The sequence below is a fragment of the Acanthochromis polyacanthus genome, chromosome 11 (genome assembly GCF_021347895.1).
Source record: "Acanthochromis polyacanthus isolate Apoly-LR-REF ecotype Palm Island chromosome 11, KAUST_Apoly_ChrSc, whole genome shotgun sequence".
Classification (NCBI taxonomy): domain Eukaryota; kingdom Metazoa; phylum Chordata; class Actinopteri; family Pomacentridae; genus Acanthochromis; species Acanthochromis polyacanthus.
The window spans coordinates 865,715-893,480 of record NC_067123.1 but is presented as its reverse complement, the minus strand read 5'-3'; the positions used below and the strand labels follow the sequence as shown (position 1 = coordinate 893,480).

Below are 27,766 nucleotides of genomic sequence, written 5' to 3'. Positions count from 1 at the left end.
CATCAGATATGTGCATAACATGCAAATCAAGGAGCGCTTTCTGCAGGTGTGCAATGTGCAGGTCACAAGTGGAGATGCTCTTGAAAAGACAGTCATAGCTCTCCTGGAAGAAAATAATCTGAAGTTGGAAAACATCCGGGGTCAAGGGTATGATGGTGCTGCAAACATGAGCGGACGCTTTAAGGGTCTTCAGTCAAGAATCCTAAAAAGAAATCAGAAAGCCTTGTATGTACACTGTCAGGCACATTGCCTTAATCTGGTGTTAGTTGAAAGTGCAAAGTCAAACATCTGTTTTGTCAGCTTTTTCAGCTTAGTTGAAAAACTTTATGCTTTTGTGGCCAACTCATCAAAAACGACACTCTGCATTTATTGAAATGCAGAAGACAATGTACCCCGATAAGCGTCCACTGGAGCTGCAGAAGCTGTCAGACACACGGTGGGCTTGCAGAGAAACTGCCCTTCGCACTCTGAGAAAGGTCCTCCCAGCTGTCATGCAGTTTCTTGAGGAAATAACACAGCAAGATCCCCCAGACTCTTCAGCAGGTGATGCAATGATCCTTCTCAAGAGCATCAACTTTGAATTCTTCCTGTGTCTGGAGATCACCTGTCCAATCTTCCAGATGACTGCAATGGCTTCTGATGCTTTGCAACAGAAAGACATAGACCTGGCTGCAGCATACAAAATTGTTGATGGAGTTTTTCAGAGGCTGGCCCACACCAGAACAGAGGAAGAGTTTGAAAACATGTATCAACAGGCTACAGAGAAGGCTGCATCAGTGGGCCTGGACCCGCCAAATGAGATTCCTGGTCAAGCTAGGAGGAGGAAAATGCCAGCAAAGTTCAAGGTCATTGCCACAGCAGCTACTGCTGACCACACTTTCCCTACTTTGCAAGACTACTACCGTGTTAAAGTGTATTACGCTTTTGTGGACATGATGACACAAGAGCTTCAGAGACGCTTTAAAGGAGAAGATAACTCAACATGGGAAATCTTGAATGCCCTCCACTGCCTGACAGTCCCAGAGAACTGGAAAACAACAAAAATTCCAACAGAGGCACTGCAAGCTCTGAAGAAACTCTGCCAGTTCTACAACATTGAAGAAGAAGACAAACTGCAGACAGAGCTTAAGGTCTTCCATATGTCATACTCATGCCCCTCACCAGTCAGTGTAGCATCTCTTCTTTCAGCGGTCAGAGAAAACAATGCACATCTGGTTTTCCCTAACTTGACTGAGCTGCTGAAGACATACGGCACACTTCCGGTGTCTACAGCAACTGTGGAACGCTCTTTCTCAAAACTGAAGCTGGTGAAAACAAAACTTCGCACCCTTTGCACAGAAGAGAGGTTGTCAGAGCTTCTTCTGCTGGCAATTGAGAAGGATATTCCAATCAACCACAGTGAGGTCATTGACATTTTTCAGGGCATGGGCAACAGGAAGTTGCTGTTATAACTGCAACAAAGAAAAACACAACTTTGTGATGTGTAAAAAGAAACCACAGACCCAGACAAGCACACACACATCCCTCCTCTATTCTCTATATCTCATTATAAATGTTCCCTTTTCAGTTTAATAAATTATTATTATTATAGCATTTCTTGTTGGAATCATGTTTGTGTTTTGAGGTTGGAAAACAAAAATAAAGTTTTGAAATTAAAATAAAGAGGTGTCACAATTGTTTAATTTTTGTCCTCCAGTTTTATTTTAACTAAAAAAACAAGGACTCTAGGAAGAGCAGCCACAGTTACAGTCCAGTGTCTAATGGGGATCTAAATTCAACTTCATACATTATCTTCCTATGTCCTAAATTAATGCACAGCTTGAATTATGGCTTTGTGGATATAGACTGTACCTTCACCTCTCCTTTATTCTGGTCCCCCATTAATGTTCCCCTTTCAGTTTATGAATGAGCAAATAGTTCTGTTTAGTTCAAACAGTCAGCCTGGCTGCAGCCTCTCAGCAGGAGTCTCCTACAAACAGTCAGCAGTATGGTAGGTCACAGTCAGCCATTTTCAATGTCAGTTATCTTTGCATCTTCTCATGATGAGAAAACACTTGTTTAATCAGCTACTATCTCTCCCATGTTTTTTTTTTAGTGTCTACAGTCTCAGATCAATACAGCCCACCTCCAGCAGTGTCATCATCAGTAGCAGCAGCCTCCTCACCAACCCCTTCAACAAAAGCTGTTCAATGAACCCCATCAGGTCAAACACAGACTGCCTCCTAACAAAGATATGAGGTGTGTCGTATGTTGTGATTTTATGTTTCATTCTTTAAGAATATCTGCTGCTACAATTCACCCAGGTATATTGTAGGTATGTTTATGGTGTTTCAAATTCGTGCTCCATGTGCCCCCCTTTGAACTTTGAGCACCTGCCCCTCCAAAGGTCTCTGCACGGCCCTGGTAATGTCAGCCATACCCAGGCCCATGCACACACAGTGAGCATGAGTCTGTTCATGGCTGCGTTATTAAATCGTTTCCTCTTGGTACTTTTCCATTATGTGTCTTTTAAATGTGATTTTAAACCTAACTAAATGTTTACAAGCTTTAATTTCTTCAGATAGGCTGTTCCATAATATGACTCCCTTCACCGAGATACACATAGACTTTAGGGTTGTCTTTACTTTGGGCTGGTATAATTTATCAATTCCTCTCAGATTATATTTATGAAGAGCATCTCTGTTTTGAAATAAATTTTGAATGTTATTGGGCAATGAATTTTTTGATGCTCTATACATAATTTGAGCTGCTTTAAAATTTACTAAGTCTTGTAATTTTAAGTTAAAGGTATTAAGAAACAGTGGATTAGTGTGATCATTATACTTCACTTTATGAGCAATTCTGATGGCTCGTTTCTGCAGAGTAACTAAAGGTAACAAATTAGTTTTGTAACAATTTCCCCACACTTCAATACAATAGCTCAAGTATGCCATAATGAAGGAGTGATACAAGATAAATAAAGCTCTCTGAGTGAGCATCAGACTACATCGTTTCATCACACCAACACACTTACCTACTTTTGAACGTAAATGATTTATATGAGGCTTCCAAGATAGCCTTTCATCAATGATTACACCTAAAAACACATTTTGCTTTACTCTTTCAATAACTGTATTACTAACAGTAATTTGCACAGGTAAATCCTTATTCTGTTTCCCAAACAGCATAAATTTGGTCTTTTTTAAGTTCAGAGACAATTTATTTATGTTAAACCAATTATTTAACTTGCACAATTCTTGAGTTACTGCATTCTGAAGATTCTCCAAATTTTCTCCAGAACATAAAATATTAGTATCATCTGCAAAAAGTATGAATTTCATGATTTTAGATAATTTACAAATGTCATTAATGTAGAGTAAAAACAATGTTGGCCCAAGAATTGAACCTTGTGGTACCCCACATAAAATGTTCCAGTTTAGAGATTTATATTGATCAATCTCTACAAACTGCTGCCTATCTTCCAAATAGCTTTCTAGCCAGTTATGTGGAATTCCTCTAATACCGTATTTTTCCAGTTTATTTAGTAAAATGTCATGATCAATCATATCAAAAGCCTTCTGTAAATCAATAAAAATTCCAATAATAAATTTATGTTTTTCAATACAGTTTGTGATTTCCTCTACAAGATCAATTAAAGCAAGTGATGTTGATCGTCCTTGTCTAAAGCCATATTGAGCGTTGGATAGCAAATTATTTTTTCCAATAAAACTGAGAAGTCTTGAATTGAATAATTTTTCCAGTATTTTTGAGAGCTGCGGCAAAAGGGAGATAGGCCGGTAATTTGTAAAACAATGTTTGTTTCCTGATTTAAATAAAGGGATTACTTTAGCTACTTTCATTTCTGAGGGAAACTGTCCACATTGAAATGACAGGTTACAAATATGTGTGAGTGGCTTAACAATTGCTTCAGCCACAAGCCTAATTGTTCTCATGTCTATTCCATTAGCATCCTGTGATATTTTATTACTACATTTCCTTATAGTCTCCAATACCTCATCCTCATTAGTTGGAGTAAGAAACATTGACTTTGGATTTGTCTCAATCAAATTACAGAACTGTTCACTGCCACTTGGAATATTTCTAGCAAGTTCAGGTCCGATATTCACAAAGAAATTATTAAATCTATCTACAATTTCTTCTTTATCACTAATAACCAAGTCCTTTTCCACAAAATACTCTGGATAACACGGGCTAGCTGAACTGTGCCCAGTTATATTATTCACCGTCTTCCACATACTTTGAATATTGTTTTTTTTACTATCTAGTAATTTAGTATAATAATCTTTTTTTCTCTCCCTTAAAATGCTTGTTAATTTGTTTTTATACTTTTTGTACTTCTGTTCCGCCTCACTAGTCTTATACTTCAAGAATTGTTTGTGTAAATAATTTTTCTTTTTGCACGCATTTACCAGCCCGCTAGTTATCCATGGAGTATTTGAAGCATTTTTCTTTCTGCATTTTCTAATTGGACAATTTTTTTCATAAAGTGAAATAAAGATTTCCATAAAGGAGTTGTAAGCTGTGTTTACATCTAACTTATCATAAATACAGTCCCAATTGCAAGAGGTTAGATCGTTCTTTAAGTCTTTCAATGATTGCTCTGTTTTAATCCTACAGTAGTTAAAACAATTTTCATTATTTCTTTTGTAATTTGCATCATACACCATAAAGACAGGAAGGTGATCACTAATGTCATTTATTAATAAACCACTAACTATTTTATCATCAATAACATTTGAAAATATGTTATCAAGTAAAGTAGCACTGTGGGCTGTTATTCTGGTTGGTGCTGTAATTAAAGGATACAAATTAATACTGTACATTGTTTCAATGAAATCTACTGTATTTTTATGTTGATTTGCATTTAATAAATCTATATTATAGTCTCCACATATTATAATATCTTTTTTTGTTTTTATAGTAAATAACCTTTCCATCCATTCATTGAATAAATTAAAGTCGGATCCTGGAGCTCTGTAAACACAGCTGACAAAAATGTTTCTCCTTTTCTTTAACACAATTTCCACAGTAATACATTCAAATATTTCTTCCACTGCTATTGACATATTTTCTATAAGATTGCAGTCCATGCTTTTATCAATGTATAAAGCCACTCCACCTCCTTTCTTGTGTTGTCTGTTCATACAAAACATTTCATAGCCACACATTTTAAAGTCCGTACCTTTATCTACATTAATCCAAGTTTCTGAGATAGCTAGTATATTGAAAAGTGCTTTAAATTGAAACAAATAGTCTTTGATATTTTCAAAATTACAATATAGACTCCGACTGTTAAAATGAACTAATGATAGCTTGTTGTCCAATTTAATTGTTTCGTTAAATGTAGTGTCTGTGTAGTATGCACAATTGTTTACATTTTGAAAATATTATAATCTGGATCCATATCATTCATCCTATTTGAACATTTAGAATCAGATAGCTGAGGAAAATCTAGATCCACATCAGGAATATCCTCCGATGTGGATGAATCATCACTATCGTAATTGTGCATAATACTCTATCTCAGAAACCTGTAACAAGGAGGAGTGGGTATGTGGTCAGAGAATAAGGGCCACAGATAAACACAAACACAAACATGAAAGACAAACAGACACAGACAAACATACACAGACAGACACAGACACAGACAAACACACACAAACACAGACAAACATAGACATGAAAGACAGACAAACACAAACACACACACACACACACACACACACACACACACACACACACACACACAAATGGACAAACAAACAGGACAGAAAACAAACAAAATAATAATACATTTACACAAAATAGCATCAAACTGTCATAGCTCGCTTCCCTTTAAATATATAATGATATTTATCACTGAGTTTAATCCAGCCTCGTAATGAATACATTTCTTTATTGCATTTTACTTTGGAAAATTCAGATATTGTGGAGCTGCAGTCTCTGTCTTTCCTTTGGGATTAGATGGAGTCCTTTTCCTCCCACACCGGAAGGAAACAGTTCTGCTTCGTAGTTTCAGGTGTCTAGGAGTAGGAGGATTAGACAACAATGCAATGCTCACATCATATTTTTTACTCACAGGGTCCTCTTCGTCAGAGTCTTCCTCCTCCTCTTCCAGTTCCTCTGTATCCAGGACTTCCTGTTCCTCCTCTTTGTCTGATTCGTAGTCGTCCCGGCTTGAGCTGCGTTGGACCGATGCTGCATGTTTTTCTGGAATCCCTGTTGAATGTTTTCTTCCCACACAATTTGTCAGTGTTTCCCTGCCTGGACTGCTCCCTTTTTTTACTGTCGTCTTCTGATTCCAAAGCTTCCAATTTCTTATCTACTTGCTTTTTCATCTCTTTTATTATACTTTCTGTCTCTGACCATCTCTGTGAGATGCGTTCTGCACTTGCATCTATCTTTTCTTGAGCCTTTCTAATTCTTTCCTCATATGCATGAAGTTGTAGATGTTCTTTCTCCTTTTGTTCATGTTCCTCCCAATATGTTCTTTCTCTCTCTTTCTTTCTTCCACTTCCTGCTCCTGCTCTGAAGACACTTTGCTCAATGGGGTTGATGCTGCCAGTGGACGAGACACATAACCAGAATCATCCCTCAGAACATCAATGCCATCAGGCACTTTGTATTTTTCTTCATTCATTTGTTCCATGGCTTTCCTAATGCTGTCCTCTGACCCCCTGTCTTCTCTCATTGTAACTCTTCTCTGATAATGGGGTTCAGTGTGTGTGGTTTTGGTTTTTTGGGATGTACTTTTTGATGTTGCTTCTTTTTTATCAAACATCTGTACTGTCAGAGTTCCTGTTATTTCTCCATCCATTTCAGGAGAACGTAAGGGAAATTGTCCCTTAGCCTCTGTATTGTAAGGAGGTGGCAGAGGCGGAGCTGAAGCCGCCTGTATTGCCATTTGTCTATGTGCTCCTTCATATTTAAAATGCTGTAAAATTTCTCTCTGCTCAGAGTTTTTCAGTCTTTTCTTTTGATGCTTTCGATCATTTAATTTGTCACTTCTTCTCAATTCGTTTTCCACGCGGTCACAGCACCTTAAATTAAAAGTGCCCTCTAATGGCCATTTATCTTGTCCTCCTGTAAATTTATTCCATTTTCTCATGCAGCTCTTTATTTTCCTCTTCTGGGTAGGATGCTGTAGCATAATCAGCTCAGCAGGCGTCAGCTGATCATCAGACAGTTTGCTTTGTTTAGTCCCCATTATTCTTATAATAATGACTTATTGTATTTTAAAATGCTCCAATTTCAGCCAAGTCAGACAACAGCAAACATCAGCTGCAGTTTCTTTTAATAAATCCTGTTTCTTTTCCCTTTATTTGTGCAGCCGCCCTTGCTGCAAAATATGTGTGTGTATTTCTGTTTTAGCGAGGATCACTCTGTAAGTATCCCTATAAAAGCGAAAAATTATTATTATTATTATTTATTTTATTTTTATTTTTTTGGAAAGTGAGGGCCTATAAGCCGGACTTCACTAGGTTTCTGATGAAATTGCAGCTAAAAGGCTATTTACCTGCACTAAATTTTTGAAATATAGCAGTCAGGGTAATAATCACCTTCTATCTGAATGTGTGTCCCCACCTAAATACCTTTATAAGAATGTGTGTGTATCCATGTGTGCGTGTGAGTTTGCGTGTGTGAATGAGTGTGCGTGTGTGTGTGTGTGTGCGTGTGTATGTGTGTGTTGACGTGTGCGTGTGTGTAGGCGAGTGCACGGATGCGTGCAAGAATGTGTGTGGGTGTGTGCACTAGCGTGTGTGTGCGTATATGTGTGCGAGCGAATGTGTGTGAGTGTACGCTAGTGTGTGTGTGTCAAAACTCTGCCAACAGGCAGCCTTCAAACAGCCCCTCCTTTCGCACTCGCCCTGAAACTCAGAGGCAGTGAAAAAACTTTTTTTCCTACAGCCCCTCCTTTCGCGCTCACTCTTGAAAATCAAAGGGAGTGAAAAAAACCCTTTTTTTCCTTCCTTCTGTACTCTGCTATTTCTACACCTATCTACACCTATTTACAGACATTCCTATGTTACTTCTTGCATTCATTAAACACTTATTTTAATCATTTCATCCTCACACATCAACTTCATATGATTTTAAACCAGTTATACTTATTTACATTTATAGTTCCTGTATACATATGTACACGGCCTTTTATCTAAACTACTATGCGCACCTATTTTTCTGGGACTACAATCCCTGGCAGCCATCCATCAGCTGCTATTTTTTCCTCCGCGGGAGTCACTTTCAACCGGACAAGCGACGTATTTTCTCTATCACTTCTCTATCTACTATCGCCCAATTCTCTGATGGCGACTGACCTCTGACCCTCATTTGATCAGAGCTCTGTCAACGTGACATTGCCAGGATAACCGTAGCAACTGACGTCTGTCACGCAGTAGGTAAATTTTATCTCAGTTTCAACGCTTCTTTTCAACAACACAAACAGACAAACACAAACAGTACATACATACTTGCACTCCGAGGCCCGACTCCTGGAATCACAGGTTCTTTCTTTTAATTATATTTACTTTATCAATTTTATGATTTCTATAACACTTCTAGGTTTTTTTGAAAGCACTTTGACCGTACTGGTGGCCCAGTAGCTCAGGCACGAGGTCAAAAACCACCCAAAATAATTTGGAATCAAAAAAGAATTTTTCTCACCTTCTGGTGGCTTATTTTGGGCCCTTTGGGTGATTTCTAAGCCTCCGCTCGAGCCGCCGGGTCTCCAGCCGTCCCCGCTTCCTCCTGGGCTGGACTCGCCAATTGTAGTGGGGGGGCCAGTTGCCCCACTACGTAAAATATATGTTTAACCTGATCACTCTATGTATTAACACTTGTAATTTAATTCTATGTTCAAGGTCTGAAAATATCTAAGTCTCACCATAGAATCATCAAAGGAGTCCAGGAGTTGAGTCTTCAGATGCCAAAAGTGTTTATTCTGTTTAACACAGGTCAAAACACTGAGAGAGGTTCCGGAAGCCCTCTGAACTTACTGTCAGATAATACAATCTTTTATACTCTCTGAGCTGGGGTCAGTTCATGCCCTTAACCCATCCCTCTTTTTGCCACTGCCAGCTGCCAGTATTGCACAATTTAAGGAAAGAGCGAATCTTTACTCCCTAATAATTTTAATTGGAAACTCGTGGGCGGCCGGCACTTTTCCCCATGGGAGGCAGCCTCCCCCAAATTTTCTCACACGAACACCTGCACCCTTATCTCCAAACAATACTTTTGTTGATACTGGCAGTTATCCTAGAGGAAACAACCTACAGGCTATCTGTAAACCATTTCAGTCAGAGGGCAAAAGGCCTGCTCTCAGATACACACACAGACATAGATTTATTATAGCAGTGGATTAATTTTTCCACAACAACACCAAGTAAGACATACCTTCTTCTTCTTCTTCTTCTTCTTTTATTTCAAATAAGTACTGGGGTGCAATAACATAGTTCATACTTTTTACAACAAATAATAATAATAATAATATATAGATATAAGTACAAATTTACATTCCTGTGATTTGAAAAGGGGATGGAAGAAGCTTACGCTTATAAGGCTCCAGCCCCTCACTCGACATCACTCACAACAACAGACAATACAATATAACATTATTACAATCACAATCAACAAACACAAGACAAAGACAAGACAATGACAGGCCCACACATACTCCGACCGCACACCCCTCTCTCCCAAAAGAGCACATGACAAACATACAACCAAAGAAGCAGGCAGCAAAACTTGCTGGCTACTCCCCTTGAACAAGTATTTATATGTACAACATCAAAATAAAGTAATGTCCAGGCACGTGCAAGGGGGGGGGGGGGCTGGGGGGGCTGAAGCACCTGCCCCTTTTGCATCTGATGCCCAAAGTGCCCTTTTGTCAATTTTTTTTTAAGTGTGTGTGTGTGTGTGTGTGTATGTGTGTGAAAATCTGTGTGGTCCAAAATAATAAATAACTCAAACAAACAAAAAAAATAATTCAGGTCTACCCTCAGTCGGTCACATGATCCAGGTAGACGTCAGTCACGGCCCTGATGTGCCCTGACGTGCCCCGAAGCTCACCGTTAGCGCTGCTAATTTAGAAATGGAAGACCCGAAGGAGGACAACCAATGGTCTGGTGCTGCTAATGTTGAAAGGGAAGACTCAAGGAAGGACAACTGATGGTCCGGTGAGTATGTTTTGCAGCGGTACTCGTTTGTGCACGGTGTTTTCTTGAAAGATGACTGACGAAGCAAAGTGAGCATCCTGTGTGTGTGTCTCACTCTAACACACCTCTCATCAGTTATAGTTAGCTAACCATCGCTAGTTAACCACACAGCGTGCTGAGAGGATAAAGTGTGCCAGACTTCTTTTTGTTTCTGTATGTTTCTTTTGTCATGGGCAAAGTGCATCAGAGAGATGTATTATTTTACTGTCAGTGAGCTGCAGTGTGTTTCCTGTGTGTCTAGAGGCAATGAGGCAGAGGTTATATTATTACACTGAAACTATGCCATGTACATGTATATTCACTTAATTTTGGACTGGAAATTATTGTATTGCAATATAAATACAACAACAGTAACAATTAGAATTAGAAGAATTTGAATTGTGATTTTCTCAACCTCTCATTTCAACATATCAGTATTTGTTTAGAACATTTGTATATGAATGTCTCTCTCTCTGTGTGTGTGTGTGTGTGTGTGTGTGTGTGTGTGTGTGTGTGTGTACACACACACACACACACACACACACACACACACAATTAATATATATGATATCCATAAATATAAAATATATAGCTTTTATAACCTTGCTGTCTTGCGCAAAGTGGATAGTCAAATTCAATAAAAGCACAAATCAGTTTAAATACATGATTTCTATATCATTAAATAATTTTTTTCTGCTTTATTATTAGCACTATGAATAATAAAGGGCAGATTATGAATCAACCCCATGGAGTAAATCTGTGGTTATACAGTGTATGTCTTGAAAAGGTATGAAATGTCACTGCGTGTGTATGTGTGTGTGTATCAGATTGTGGTTTATCAATCATATTTCAATTTGCAGAGATGCCTCGTAAGGAGAGGAGGTTGAAAGATAAACAAAAGGAGCTGCGTGAGGCTGCGAAAGGCAGTGGATCACTCACCAGCTGGATCACAAAGAACACAAAAGGTAAGAATGACACAGGTACAAGCTATTTACATTGCAGAGGTGCTCGGTTAGAGATAACAATATGAAGCACAATTTCAGTGTTGTCGTCCTGTTACATTATCGATCATTGTGTATGGTGGGTTTATTATTGATTAGGTGTAGGAGATGTTAATTCGATCAATCAAGAGCAAATTTTGCCTTGTTTCCAGATGACCAGGGAGTGAGTCATGACAGGTCAGATGAGGAGACGGAAGGAGAGAAACAGGAAGGGACTGTGCCACAGGAAATCGAGAGTTTGGGAACAGAAAGCCAGGAGGAGATAGAGGCTGGAGGAGAGGTGTCAGGAATTGTTGAGGAGCCTATAGAGAATGTTAATGTAGAGGATGCAGCTAACCAGGAGACAGAGGTTGGAGTGAGAGAGGCAAAGACTGTAGTACAAACGGCACAAACTCTTGAGGTAGAGGGAGCATCAAGCCAAGAGGAGACTGAAGCCAGAGGGAGGCAAAAATTCTCAGGCATACTTGGACTTACCCACCCAAATGATCCTGCCCATGTTCTGCAATTCGACATTAAATATGATGAGGCCTTCATACAGTTTTCTAACAATATTGGACCCTGTCAACCCGCATTCTCATCATTTCCAAAAAATGAGGAGGGGCGGTCATTTCAAAAGAAATGGTTTGAGAATAATCCATGGCTTGAATACTCCCCAAGTCTTAATGCCATGTTTTGTTTTAGCTGCCGTCTTTTTGTGAATGATCAAAAATACGCAAGCCGCAAAACCTGGAAAACAGAAGGAGTCAGTCGGTGGAAAAGGGCTCTGGAAAGGATTAAAGAGCACAGTGCCTCAGAATCTCACATGTGTAGTATGGTGAGGTGGAACATTTACAAAAAGAATTCACTGGAGGCAGCTTTCAAAATGGGTGACCATGCACTACAAGCTGCAAAAGACAAGGAAAGAGAAAAAACAGAGAAATTCTGTCCCGCTTACTAGCCATCAGTCTTTATCTGGCAAGACAGGGTATGCCTTTTAGAGGAGATGATGAAACCCTGTCAAGCCAAAATCGAGGTAACTTCCTTGAGTTGGTGGAGCTTTTTAGCAAATATGACAGTGTAATTAAATTCCACCTGGACGCCATAAAAGAGAAGCAGGGACCAGGTAAACGACCTCCTGTCTCACTCCTCTCCAACAGAAGTCAAAATGATATGATCAAAGCTTTGGCCATATCAGTAAAACAGGCCATCCAAAAAGAAATCCAAGAGAGCAAAACCTTTTCCATTCTCATGGATGAAACTACAGATGCTGCACACACTGAGCAGGTTTCTTTTGTCATCAGATATGTGCATAACATGCAAATCAAGGAGCGCTTTCTGCAGGTGTGCAATGTGCAGGTCACAAGTGGAGATGCTCTTGAAAAGACAGTCATAGCTCTCCTGGAAGAAAATAATCTGAAGTTGGAAAACATCCGGGGTCAAGGGTATGATGGTGCTGCAAACATGAGCGGACGCTTTAAGGGTCTTCAGTCAAGAATCCTAAAAAGAAATCAGAAAGCCTTGTATGTACACTGTCAGGCACATTGCCTTAATCTGGTGTTAGTTGAAAGTGCAAAGTCAAACATCTGTTTTGTCAGCTTTTTCAGCTTAGTTGAAAACTTTATGCTTTTGTGGCCAACTCATCAAAAACGACACTCTGCATTTATTGAAATGCAGAAGACAATGTACCCCGATAAGCGTCCACTGGAGCTGCAGAAGCTGTCAGACACACGGTGGGCTTGCAGAGAAACTGCCCTTCGCACTCTGAGAAAGGTCCTCCCAGCTGTCATGCAGTTTCTTGAGGAAATAACACAGCAAGATCCCCCAGACTCTTCAGCAGGTGATGCAATGATCCTTCTCAAGAGCATCAACTTTGAATTCTTCCTGTGTCTGGAGATCACCTGTCCAATCTTCCAGATGACTGCAATGGCTTCTGATGCTTTGCAACAGAAAGACATAGACCTGGCTGCAGCATACAAAATTGTTGATGGAGTTTTCAGAGGCTGGCCCACACCAGAACAGAGGAAGAGTTTGAAAACATGTATCAACAGGCTACAGAGAAGGCTGCATCAGTGGGCCTGGACCCGCCAAATGAGATTCCTGGTCAAGCTAGGAGGAGGAAAATGCCAGCAAAGTTCAAGGTCATTGCCACAGCAGCTACTGCTGACCACACTTTCCCTACTTTGCAAGACTACTACCGTGTTAAAGTGTATTACGCTTTTGTGGACATGATGACACAAGAGCTTCAGAGACGCTTTAAAGGAGAAGATAACTCAACATGGGAAATCTTGAATGCCCTCCACTGCCTGACAGTCCCAGAGAACTGGAAAACAACAAAAATTCCAACAGAGGCACTGCAAGCTCTGAAGAAACTCTGCCAGTTCTACAACATTGAAGAAGAAGACAAACTGCAGACAGAGCTTAAGGTCTTCCATATGTCATACTCATGCCCCTCACCAGTCAGTGTAGCATCTCTTCTTTCAGCGGTCAGAGAAAACAATGCACATCTGGTTTTCCCTAACTTGACTGAGCTGCTGAAGACATACGGCACACTTCCGGTGTCTACAGCAACTGTGGAACGCTCTTTCTCAAAACTGAAGCTGGTGAAAACAAAACTTCGCACCCTTTGCACAGAAGAGAGGTTGTCAGAGCTTCTTCTGCTGGCAATTGAGAAGGATATTCCAATCAACCACAGTGAGGTCATTGACATTTTTCAGGGCATGGGCAACAGGAAGTTGCTGTTATAACTGCAACAAAGAAAAACACAACTTTGTGATGTGTAAAAAGAAACCACAGACCCAGACAAGCACACACACATCCCTCCTCTATTCTCTATATCTCATTATAAATGTTCCCTTTTCAGTTTAATAAATTATTATTATTATAGCATTTCTTGTTGGAATCATGTTTGTGTTTTGAGGTTGGAAAACAAAAATAAAGTTTTGAAATTAAAATAAAGAGGTGTCACAATTGTTTAATTTTTGTCCTCCAGTTTTATTTTAACTAAAAAAACAAGGACTCTAGGAAGAGCAGCCACAGTTACAGTCCAGTGTCTAATGGGGATCTAAATTCAACTTCATACATTATCTTCCTATGTCCTAAATTAATGCACAGCTTGAATTATGGCTTTGTGGATATAGACTGTACCTTCACCTCTCCTTTATTCTGGTCCCCCATTAATGTTCCCCTTTCAGTTTATGAATGAGCAAATAGTTCTGTTTAGTTCAAACAGTCAGCCTGGCTGCAGCCTCTCAGCAGGAGTCTCCTACAAACAGTCAGCAGTATGGTAGGTCACAGTCAGCCATTTTCAATGTCAGTTATCTTTGCATCTTCTCATGATGAGAAAACACTTGTTTAATCAGCTACTATCTCTCCCATGTTTTTTTTTTAGTGTCTACAGTCTCAGATCAATACAGCCCACCTCCAGCAGTGTCATCATCAGTAGCAGCAGCCTCCTCACCAACCCCTTCAACAAAAGCTGTTCAATGAACCCCATCAGGTCAAACACAGACTGCCTCCTAACAAAGATATGAGGTGTGTCGTATGTTGTGATTTTATGTTTCATTCTTTAAGAATATCTGCTGCTACAATTCACCCAGGTATATTGTAGGTATGTTTATGGTGTTTCAAATTCGTGCTCCATGTGCCCCCCTTTGAACTTTGAGCACCTGCCCCTCCAAAGGTCTCTGCACGGCCCTGGTAATGTCAGCCATACCCAGGCCCATGCACACACAGTGAGCATGAGTCTGTTCATGGCTGCGTTATTAAATCGTTTCCTCTTGGTACTTTCCATTATGTGTCTTTTAAATGTGATTTTAAACCTAACTAAATGTTTACAAGCTTTAATTTCTTCAGATAGGCTGTTCCATAATATGACTCCCTTCACCGAGATACACATAGACTTTAGGGTTGTCTTTACTTTGGGCTGGTATAATTATCAATTCCTCTCAGATTATATTTATGAAGAGCATCTCTGTTTTGAAATAAATTTTGAATGTTATTGGGCAATGAATTTTTTGATGCTCTATACATAATTTGAGCTGCTTTAAAATTTACTAAGTCTTGTAATTTTAAGTTAAAGGTATTAAGAAACAGTGGATTAGTGTGATCATTATACTTCACTTTATGAGCAATTCTGATGGCTCGTTTCTGCAGAGTAACTAAAGGTAACAAATTAGTTTTGTAACAATTTCCCCACACTTCAATACAATAGCTCAAGTATGCCATAATGAAGGAGTGATACAAGATAAATAAAGCTCTCTGAGTGAGCATCAGACTACATCGTTTCATCACACCACACACTTACCTACTTTTGAACGTAAATGATTTATATGAGGCTTCCAAGATAGCCTTTCATCAATGATTACACCTAAAAACACATTTTGCTTTACTCTTTCAATAACTGTATTACTAACAGTAATTTGCACAGGTAAATCCTTATTCTGTTCCCAAACAGCATAAATTTGGTCTTTTTTAAGTTCAGAGACAATTTATTTATGTTAAACCAATTATTTAACTTGCACAATTCTTGAGTTACTGCATTCTGAAGATTCTCCAAATTTTCTCCAGAACATAAAATATTAGTATCATCTGCAAAAAGTATGAATTTCATGATTTTAGATAATTTACAAATGTCATTAATGTAGAGTAAAACAATGTTGGCCCAAGAATTGAACCTTGTGGTACCCCACATAAAATGTTCCAGTTTAGAGATTTATATTGATCAATCTCTACAAACTGCTGCCTATCTTCCAAATAGCTTTCTAGCCAGTTATGTGGAATTCCTCTAATACCGTATTTTCCAGTTTATTTAGTAAAATGTCATGATCAATCATATCAAAAGCCTTCTGTAAATCAATAAAATTCCAATAATAAATTTATGTTTTTCAATACAGTTTGTGATTTCCTCTACAAGATCAATTAAAGCAAGTGATGTTGATCGTCCTTGTCTAAAGCCCATATTGAGCGTTGGATAGCAAATTATTTTTTCCAATAAAACTGAGAAGTCTTGAATTGAATAATTTTTCCAGTATTTTGAGAGCTGCGGCAAAAGGGAGATAGGCCGGTAATTTGTAAAACAATGTTTGTTTCCTGATTTAAATAAAGGGATTACTTTAGCTACTTTCATTTCTGAGGGAAACTGTCCACATTGAAATGACAGGTTACAAATATGTGTGAGTGGCTTAACAATTGCTTCAGCCACAAGCCTAATTGTTCTCATGTCTATTCCATTAGCATCCTGTGATATTTTATTACTACATTTCCTTATAGTCTCCAATACCTCATCCTCATTAGTTGGAGTAAGAAACATTGACTTTGGATTTGTCTCAATCAAATTACAGAACTGTTCACTGCCACTTGGAATATTTCTAGCAAGTTCAGGTCCGATATTCACAAAGAAATTATTAAATCTATCTACAATTTCTTCTTTATCACTAATAACCAAGTCCTTTTCCACAAAATACTCTGGATAACACGGGCTAGCTGAACTGTGCCCAGTTATATTATTCACCGTCTTCCACATACTTTGAATATTGTTTTTTTACTATCTAGTAATTTAGTATAATAATCTTTTTTCTCTCCCTTAAAATGCTTGTTAATTTGTTTTTATACTTTTTGTACTTCTGTTCCGCCTCACTAGTCTTATACTTCAAGAATTGTTTGTGTAAATAATTTTTCTTTTTGCACGCATTTACCAGCCCGCTAGTTATCCATGGAGTATTTGAAGCATTTTTCTTTCTGCATTTTCTAATTGGACAATTTTTTTCATAAAGTGAAATAAAGATTTCCATAAAGGAGTTGTAAGCTGTGTTTACATCTAACTTATCATAAATACAGTCCCAATTGCAAGAGGTTAGATCGTTCTTTAAGTCTTTCAATGATTGCTCTGTTTTAATCCTACAGTAGTTAAAACAATTTTCATTATTTCTTTGTAATTTGCATCATACACCATAAAGACAGGAAGGTGATCACTAATGTCATTTATTAATAAACCACTAACTATTTTATCATCAATAACATTTGAAAATATGTTATCAAGTAAAGTAGCACTGTGGGCTGTTATTCTGGTTGGTGCTGTAATTAAAGGATACAAATTAATACTGTACATTGTTTCAATGAAATCTACTGTATTTTTATGTTGATTTGCATTTAATAAATCTATATTATAGTCTCCACATATTATAATATCTTTTTTTGTTTTATAGTAAATAACCTTTCCATCCATTCATTGAATAAATTAAAGTCGGATCCTGGAGCTCTGTAAACACAGCTGACAAAAATGTTTCTCCTTTTCTTTAACACAATTTCCACAGTAATACATTCAAATATTTCTTCCACTGCTATTGACATATTTTCTATAAGATTGCAGTCCATGCTTTTATCAATGTATAAAGCCACTCCACCTCCTTTCTTGTGTTGTCTGTTCATACAAAACATTTCATAGCCACACATTTTAAAGTCCGTACCTTTATCTACATTAATCCAAGTTTCTGAGATAGCTAGTATATTGAAAAGTGCTTTAAATTGAAACAAATAGTCTTTGATATTTTCAAAATTACAATATAGACTCCGACTGTTAAAATGAACTAATGATAGCTTGTTGTCCAATTTAATTGTTTCGTTAAATGTAGTGTCTGTGTAGTATGCACAATTGTTTACATTTTTGAAAATATTATAATCTGGATCCATATCATTCATCCTATTTGAACATTTAGAATCAGATAGCTGAGGAAAATCTAGATCCACATCAGGAATATCCTCCGATGTGGATGAATCATCACTATCGTAATTGTGCATAATACTCTATCTCAGAAACCTGTAACAAGGAGGAGTGGGTATGTGGTCAGAGAATAAGGGCCACAGATAACACAAACACAAACATGAAAGACAAACAGACACAGACAAACATACACAGACCAGACACAGACACAGACAACACACACAAACACAGACAAACATAGACATGAAAGACAGACAAACACAACACACACACACAACACACACACACACACACACACACACACACACACAAATGGACAAACAACAGGACAGAAAACAAACAAATAATAATACATTTACACAAAATAGCATCAAACTGTCATAGCTCGCTTCCCTTTAAATATATAATGATATTTAGCACTGAGTTTAATCCAGCCTCGTAATGAATACATTTCTTTATTGCATTTACTTTGGAAAATTCAGATATTGTGGAGCTGCAGTCTCTGTCTTTCCTTTGGGATTAGATGGAGTCCTTTTCCTCCCACACCGGAAGGAAACAGTTCTGCTTCGTAGTTTCAGGTGTCTAGGAGTAGGAGGATTAGACAACAATGCAATGCTCACATCATATTTTTTACTCACAGGGTCCTCTTCGTCAGAGTCTTCCTCCTCCTCTTCCAGTTCCTCTGTATCCAGGACTTCCTGTTCCTCCTCTTTGTCTGATTCGTAGTCGTCCCGGCTTGAGCTGCGTTGGACCGATGCTGCATGTTTTTCTGGAATCCCTGTTGAATGTTTTCTTCCCACACAATTTGTCAGTGTTTCCCTGCCTGGACTGCTCCCTTTTTTTACTGTCGTCTTCTGATTCCAAAGCTTCCAATTTCTTATCTACTTGCTTTTTCATCTCTTTTATTATACTTTCTGTCTCTGACCATCTCTGTGAGATGCGTTCTGCACTTGCATCTATCTTTTCTTGAGCCTTTCTAATTCTTTCCTCATATGCATGAAGTTGTAGATGTTCTTTCTCCTTTTGTTCATGTTCCTCCCAATATGTTCTTTCTCTCTCTCTTTCTTTCTTCCACTTCCTGCTCCTGCTCTGAAGACACTTTGCTCAATGGGGTTGATGCTGCCAGTGGACGAGACACATAACCAGAATCATCCCTCAGAACATCAATGCCATCAGGCACTTTGTATTTTTCTTCATTCATTTGTTCCATGGCTTTCCTAATGCTGTCCTCTGACCCCCTGTCTTCTCTCATTGTAACTCTTCTCTGATAATGGGGTTCAGTGTGTGTGGTTTTGGTTTTTTGGGATGTACTTTTTGATGTTGCTTCTTTTTTATCAAACATCTGTACTGTCAGAGTTCCTGTTATTTCTCCATCCATTTCAGGAGAACGTAAGGGAAATTGTCCTTAGCCTCTGTAAGGAGGTGGCAGAGGCGGAGCTGAAGCCGCCTGTATTGCCATTTGTCTATGTGCTCCTTCATATTTAAATGCTGTAAAATTTCTCTCTGCTCAGAGTTTTTCAGTCTTTTCTTTGATGCTTTCGATCATTTAATTTGTCACTTCTTCTCAATTCGTTTTCCACGCGTCACAGCACCTTAAATTAAAAGTGCCCTCTAATGGCCATTTATCTTGTCCTCCTTAAATTTAATTCCATTTTCTCATGCAGCTCTTTATTTTCCCTCTTCTGGGTAGGATGCTGTAGCATAATCAGCTCAGCAGGCGTCAGCTGATCATCAGACAGTTTGCTTTGTTTAGTCCCCATTATTCTTATAAAATGACTTATTTGTATTTTAAAATGCTCCAATTTCAGCCAATCAGACACAAGCAAACATCAGCTGCAGTTTCTTTAATAAATCCTGTTTCTTTTCCCTTTATTTGTGCCAGCCGCCCTTGCTGCCAAATATGTGTGTGTATTTCTGTTTAAGCGAGGATCACTCTGTAAGTATCCTATAAAAGCGAAAAATTATTATTATTATTATTTATTTATTTTTATTTTTTGGAAAGTGAGGGCCTATAAGCCGGACTTCACTAGGTTTCTGATGAAATTGCCAGCTAAGGCTATTAACTGCACTAAATTTTGAAATATAGCAGCAGGGTAATAATCACCTTCTATCTGAATGTGTGTCCCCACTAAATACCTTTATAGAATGTTGTGTATCATGTGTGCGTGTGAGTTGCGTGTGTGAATGAGTGTGCGTGTGTGTGTGTGTGTGCGTGTGTATGTGTGTGTTGACGTGTGCGTGTGTGGTAGGCGAGTGCACGGATGCGTGCAAGAATGTGTGTGGGTGTGTGCACTAGCGTGTGTGTGCGTATATGTGTGCGAGCGAATGTGTGTGAGTGTACGCTAGTGTTGTGTGTGTCAAAACTCTGCAACAGGCAGCCTTTCAAACAGCCCCTCCTTTCGCACTCGCCCTGAAACTCAGAGGCAGTGAAAAAACTTTTTTCCTACAGCCCCTCCTTTCGCGCTCACTCTTGAAAATCAAAGGGAGTGAAAAAAACCTTTTTTTCCTTCCTTCTGTACTCTGCTATTTCTACACCTATCTACACCTATTTACAGACATTCCTATGTTACTTCTTGCATTCATTAAACACTTATTTTAATCATTTCATCCTCACACATCACTTCATATGATTTTAAACCAGTTTATACTTATTTACATTTATAGTCCTGGTATACATATGTACACGGCCTTTTATCTAAACTACTATGCGCACCTATTTTCTGGGACTACAATCCTGGCAGCCATCCATCAGCTGCTATTTTTCCTCCGCGGGAGTCACTTTCAACCGGACAAGCGACGTATTTTCTCTATCACTTCTCTATCTACTATCGCCCAATTCTCTGATGGCGACTGACCTCTGACCCTCATTTGATCAGAGCTCTGTCAACGTGACATTGCCAGGATAACCGTAGCAACTGACGTCTGTCACGCAGTAGGTAAATTTATCTCAGTTTCAACGCTTCTTTTCAACAACACAAACAGACAAACACAAACAGTACATACAACTTGCACTCCCGAGGCCCGACTCCTGGAATCACAGTTCTTTCTTTTAATTATATTTACTTTATCAATTTTATGATTTCTATAACCTTCTAGGTTTTTTGAAAGCACTTTGACCGTACTGGTGGCCCCAGTAGCTCAGGCACGAGGTCAAAACCACCCAAAATAATTTGGAATCAAAAAAGAATTTTCTCACCTTCTGGTGGCTTATTTTGGGCCCTTTGGGTGATTTCTAAGCCTCCGCTCGAGCCGCGGGTCTCCAGCCGTTCCCCGCTTCCTCTGGGTGGACTCGCCAATTGTAGTGGGGGGGCCAGTTGCCCACTACGTAAAATATATGTTTAACCTGATCACTCTATGTATTACACTTGTAATTTAATTCTATGTTCAGGTCTGAAAATATCTAAGTCTCACATAGAATCATCAAGGATCCAGGAGTTGAGTCTTCAGATGCCAAAAGTGTTATTCTGTTTAACAGGTCAAACACTGAGAGAGGTTCCGGAAGCCTCTGAACTTACTGTCAGATAATACAATCTTATACTCTCTGAGCTGGGTCAGTTCATGCCCTTAACCCATCCTCTTTTGCCACTGCCAGCTGCCAGTATTGCACAATTTAAGGAAAGAGCGAATCTTTACTCCTAATAATTTAATTGGAAACTCGTGGCGGCGGCACTTTCCCCCATGGGAGGCGCCTCCCCAAATTTTCTCACACGAACACCTGCACCCTTATCTCCAAACAATACTTTGTTGATACTGGCAGTTATCCTAGAGGAAACAACCTACAGGCTATCTGTAACCATTTCAGTCAGAGGGCAAAAGGCCTGCTCTCAGATACACACACAGACATAGATTATTATAGCAGTGGATTAATTTTTCCACAACAACACCAAGTAAGACATACCTTCTTCTTCTTCTTCTTTCTTTTATTTCAAATAAGTACTGGGGTGCAATAACATAGTTCATACTTTTACAACAAATAATAATAATAATATATATGATATAAGTACAAATTTACATTTCCTGTGATTTGAAAAGGGATGGAAGAAGCTTACGCTTATAAGGCTCCAGCCCTCACTCGACATCACTCACAACAACAGACAATACAATTACATTATTACAATCACAATCAACAAACACAAGACAAAGACAAGACAATGACAGGCCACACATACTCCGACCGCACACCCTCTCTCCAAAAGAGCACATGACAACATACAACCAAAGAAGCAGGCAGCAAACTTGCTGGTACTCCCCTTGAACAAGTATTATATGTACAACATCAAAATAAAGTAATGTCAGGCACGTGCAAGGGGGGGGGGGGGCTGGGGGGCTGAAGCACCTGCCCCTTTTGCATCTGATGCCCAAAGTGCCCTTTTGTCAATTTTTTTAAGTGTGTGTGTGTGTGTGTGTGTATGTGTGTGAAATCTGTGTGGTCCAAATAATAAATAACTCAAAACAAAAAAAAATAATTCAGGTCTACCCTCAGTCGGTCACATGATCCAGGTAGACGTCAGTCACGGCCTGATGTGCCCTGACGTGCCCCGAAGCTCACCGTTAGCGCTGCTAATTTAGAAATGGAAGACCCGAAGGAGGACAACAATGGTCTGGTGCTGCTAATGTTGAAAGGGAAGACTCAAGGAAGGACAACTGATGGTCCGGTGAGTATGTTTTGCAGCGGTACTCGTTTGTGCACGGTGTTTTCTGAAAGATGATGACGAAGCAAGTGAGCATCCTGTGGTGTGTCTCACTCTAACACACCTCTCATCAGTTATAGTTAGCTAACCATCGCTAGTTAACCACAGCGTCTGAGAGGATAAAGTGTGCCAGACTTCTTTTTGTTTCTGTATGTTCTTTTGTCATGGGCAAAGTGCATCAGAGAGATGATTATTTTACTGTCAGTGAGCTGCAGTGTGTTTCCTGTGTGTCTAGAGGCAATGAGGCAGAGGTTATATTATTACACTGAAACTATGCCATGTACATGTATATTCACTTAATTTTGGATGGAATTATTGTATTGCAATATAATACAACAACAGTAACAATTAGAATTAGAAGAATTTAATTGTGATTTTCTCAACTCTCATTTCAACATATCAGTATTTGTTTAGAACATTTGTATATGAATGTCTCTCTTCTGTGTGTTGTGTGGTGTGGTGTGTGTGTGTGTGTGTGTGGTGTACACACACACACACACACACACACACACACACACAATTATATATATGATATCCATAAATATAAAATATATAGCTTTTATAACCTTGCTGTCTTGCGCAAAGTGGATAGTCAAATTCAATAAAAGCACAAATCAGTTTAAATACATGATTTCTATATCATTAAATAATTTTTTTCTGCTTTATTATTAGCACTATGAATAATAAAGGGCAGATTATGAATCAACCCCATGGAGTAAATCTGTGGTTATACAGTGTATGTCTTGAAAAGGTATGAAATGTCACTGCGTGTGTATGTGTGTGTGTATCAGATTGTGGTTTATCAATCATATTTCAATTTGCAGAGATGCCTCGTAAGGAGAGGAGGTTGAAAGATAAACAAAAGGAGCTGCGTGAGGCTGCGAAAGGCAGTGGATCACTCACCAGCTGGATCACAAAGAACACAAAAGGTAAGAATGACACAGGTACAAGCTATTTACATTGCAGAGGTGCTCGGTTAGAGATAACAATATGAAGCACAATTTCAGTGTTGTCGTCCTGTTACATTATCGATCATTGTGTATGGTGGGTTTATTATTGATTAGGTGTAGGAGATGTTAATTCGATCAATCAAGAGCAAATTTTGCCTTGTTTCCAGATGACCAGGGAGTGAGTCATGACAGGTCAGATGAGGAGACGGAAGGAGAGAAACAGGAAGGGACTGTGCCACAGGAAATCGAGAGTTTGGGAACAGAAAGCCAGGAGGAGATAGAGGCTGGAGGAGAGGTGTCAGGAATTGTTGAGGAGCCTATAGAGAATGTTAATGTAGAGGATGCAGCTAACCAGGAGACAGAGGTTGGAGTGAGAGAGGCAAAGACTGTAGTACAAACGGCACAAACTCTTGAGGTAGAGGGAGCATCAAGCCAAGAGGAGACTGAAGCCAGAGGGAGGCAAAAATTCTCAGGCATACTTGGACTTACCCACCCAAATGATCCTGCCCATGTTCTGCAATTCGACATTAAATATGATGAGGCCTTCATACAGTTTTCTAACAATATTGGACCCTGTCAACCCGCATTCTCATCATTTCCAAAAAATGAGGAGGGGCGGTCATTTCAAAAGAAATGGTTTGAGAATAATCCATGGCTTGAATACTCCCCAAGTCTTAATGCCATGTTTTGTTTTAGCTGCCGTCTTTTTGTGAATGATCAAAAATACGCAAGCCGCAAAACCTGGAAAACAGAAGGAGTCAGTCGGTGGAAAAGGGCTCTGGAAAGGATTAAAGAGCACAGTGCCTCAGAATCTCACATGTGTAGTATGGTGAGGTGGAACATTTACAAAAAGAATTCACTGGAGGCAGCTTTCAAAATGGGTGACCATGCACTACAAGCTGCAAAAGACAAGGAAAGAGAAAAAAACAGAGAAATTCTGTCCCGCTTACTAGCCATCAGTCTTTATCTGGCAAGACAGGGTATGCCTTTTAGAGGAGATGATGAAACCCTGTCAAGCCAAAATCGAGGTAACTTCCTTGAGTTGGTGGAGCTTTTTAGCAAATATGACAGTGTAATTAAATTCCACCTGGACGCCATAAAGAGAAGCAGGGACCAGGTAAACGACCTCCTGTCTCACTCCTCTCCAACAGAAGTCAAAATGATATGATCAAAGCTTTGGCCATATCAGTAAAACAGGCCATCCAAAAGAAATCCAAGAGAGCAAAACCTTTTCCATTCTCATGGATGAAACTACAGATGCTGCACACACTGAGCAGGTTCTTTTGTCATCAGATATGTGCATAACATGCAAATCAAGGAGCGCTTTCTGCAGGTGTGCAATGTGCAGGTCACAAGTGGAGATGCTCTTGAAAAGACAGTCATAGCTCTCCTGGAAGAAAATAATCTGAAGTTGGAAAACATCCGGGGTCAAGGGTATGATGGTGCTGCAAACATGAGCGGACGCTTTAAGGGTCTTCAGTCAAGAATCCTAAAAAGAAATCAGAAAGCCTTGTATGTACACTGTCAGGCACATTGCCTTAATCTGGTGTTAGTTGAAAGTGCAAAGTCAAACATCTGTTTGTCAGCTTTTTCAGCTTAGTTGAAAAACTTTATGCTTTTGTGGCCAACTCATCAAAAACGACACTCTGCATTTATTGAAATGCAGAAGACAATGTACCCCGATAAGCGTCCACTGGAGCTGCAGAAGCTGTCAGACACACGGTGGGCTTGCAGAGAAACTGCCCTTCGCACTCTGAGAAAGGTCCTCCCAGCTGTCATGCAGTTTCTTGAGAAATAACACAGCAAGATCCCCAGACTCTTCAGCAGGTGATGCAATGATCCTTCTCAAGAGCATCAACTTTGAATTCTTCCTGTGTCTGGAGATCACCTGTCCAATCTTCCAGATGACTGCAATGGCTTCTGATGCTTTGCAACAGAAAGACATAGACCTGGCTGCAGCATACAAAATTGTTGATGGAGTTTTTCAGAGGCTGGCCCACACCAGAACAGAGGAAGAGTTTGAAAACATGTATCAACAGGCTACAGAGAAGGCTGCATCAGTGGGCCTGGACCCGCCAAATGAGATTCCTGGTCAAGCTAGGAGGAGGAAAATGCCAGCAAAGTTCAAGGTCATTGCCACAGCAGCTACTGCTGACCACACTTTCCCTACTTTGCAAGACTACTACCGTGTTAAAGTGTATTACGCTTTTGTGGACATGATGACACAAGAGCTTCAGAGACGCTTTAAAGGAGAAGATAACTCAACATGGGAAATCTTGAATGCCCTCCACTGCCTGACAGTCCCAGAGAACTGGAAAACAACAAAAATTCCAACAGAGGCACTGCAAGCTCTGAAGAAACTCTGCCAGTTCTACAACATTGAAGAAGAAGACAAACTGCAGACAGAGCTTAAGGTCTTCCATATGTCATACTCATGCCCCTCACCAGTCAGTGTAGCATCTCTTCTTTCAGCGGTCAGAGAAAACAATGCACATCTGGTTTTCCCTAACTTGACTGAGCTGCTGAAGACATACGGCACACTTCCGGTGTCTACAGCAACTGTGGAACGCTCTTTCTCAAAACTGAAGCTGGTGAAAACAAAACTTCGCACCCTTTGCACAGAAGAGAGGTTGTCAGAGCTTCTTCTGCTGGCAATTGAGAAGGATATTCCAATCAACCACAGTGAGGTCATTGACATTTTTCAGGGCATGGGCAACAGGAAGTTGCTGTTATAACTGCAACAAAGAAAAACACAACTTTGTGATGTGTAAAAAGAAACCACAGACCCAGACAAGCACACACACATCCCTCCTCTATTCTCTATATCTCATTATAAATGTTCCCTTTTCAGTTTAATAAATTATTATTATTATAGCATTTCTTGTTGGAATCATGTTTGTGTTTTGAGGTTGGAAAACAAAAATAAAGTTTTGAAATTAAAATAAAGAGGTGTCACAATTGTTTAATTTTTGTCCTCCAGTTTTATTTTAACTAAAAAAACAAGGACTCTAGGAAGAGCAGCCACAGTTACAGTCCAGTGTCTAATGGGGATCTAAATTCAACTTCATACATTATCTTCCTATGTCCTAAATTAATGCACAGCTTGAATTATGGCTTTGTGGATATAGACTGTACCTTCACCTCTCCTTTATTCTGGTCCCCCATTAATGTTCCCCTTTCAGTTTATGAATGAGCAAATAGTTCTGTTTAGTTCAAACAGTCAGCCTGGCTGCAGCCTCTCAGCAGGAGTCTCCTACAAACAGTCAGCAGTATGGTAGGTCACAGTCAGCCATTTTCAATGTCAGTTATCTTTGCATCTTCTCATGATGAGAAAACACTTGTTTAATCAGCTACTATCTCTCCCATGTTTTTTTTTTAGTGTCTACAGTCTCAGATCAATACAGCCCACCTCCAGCAGTGTCATCATCAGTAGCAGCAGCCTCCTCACCAACCCCTTCAACAAAAGCTGTTCAATGAACCCCATCAGGTCAAACACAGACTGCCTCCTAACAAAGATATGAGGTGTGTCGTATGTTGTGATTTTATGTTTCATTCTTTAAGAATATCTGCTGCTACAATTCACCCAGGTATATTGTAGGTATGTTTATGGTGTTTCAAATTCGTGCTCCATGTGCCCCCCTTTGAACTTTGAGCACCTGCCCCTCCAAAGGTCTCTGCACGGCCCTGGTAATGTCAGCCATACCCAGGCCCATGCACACACAGTGAGCATGAGTCTGTTCATGGCTGCGTTATTAAATCGTTTCCTCTTGGTACTTTTCCATTATGTGTCTTTTAAATGTGATTTTAAACCTAACTAAATGTTTACAAGCTTTAATTTCTTCAGATAGGCTGTTCCATAATATGACTCCCTTCACCGAGATACACATAGACTTTAGGGTTGTCTTTACTTTGGGCTGGTATAATTTATCAATTCCTCTCAGATTATATTTATGAAGAGCATCTCTGTTTTGAAATAAATTTTGAATGTTATTGGGCAATGAATTTTTTGATGCTCTATACATAATTTGAGCTGCTTTAAAATTTACTAAGTCTTGTAATTTAAGTTAAAGGTATTAAGAAACAGTGGATTAGTGTGATCATTATACTTCACTTTATGAGCAATTCTGATGGCTCGTTTCTGCAGAGTAACTAAAGGTAACAAATTAGTTTGTAACAATTTCCCCACACTTCAATACAATAGCTCAAGTATGCCATAATGAAGGAGTGATACAAG

At 39.3% G+C, this 27,766-nt stretch overlaps 1 long non-coding RNA gene across 4 annotated transcripts in view; it reads left to right on the top strand.

Annotated features, from left to right (window-relative positions):
• Positions 1-27,539, top strand: part of LOC127535982 (uncharacterized) — a 35,444-nt gene extending 7,905 nt beyond the window's left edge. The window contains exons 4-5 of one of the 4 annotated variants that reach the window (XR_007944911.1): positions 11,054-11,158; positions 26,912-27,539. This is a non-coding gene — a long non-coding RNA (uncharacterized LOC127535982). Of the gene's footprint in view, positions 1-11,053; positions 11,159-14,561; positions 14,930-26,911 lie in introns of those variants that run through there. The other 3 variants (XR_007944910.1, XR_007944909.1, XR_007944908.1) reach the window with 3 other exon arrangements.
• The last annotated feature ends 227 nt before the right edge of the window (positions 27,540-27,766 follow it).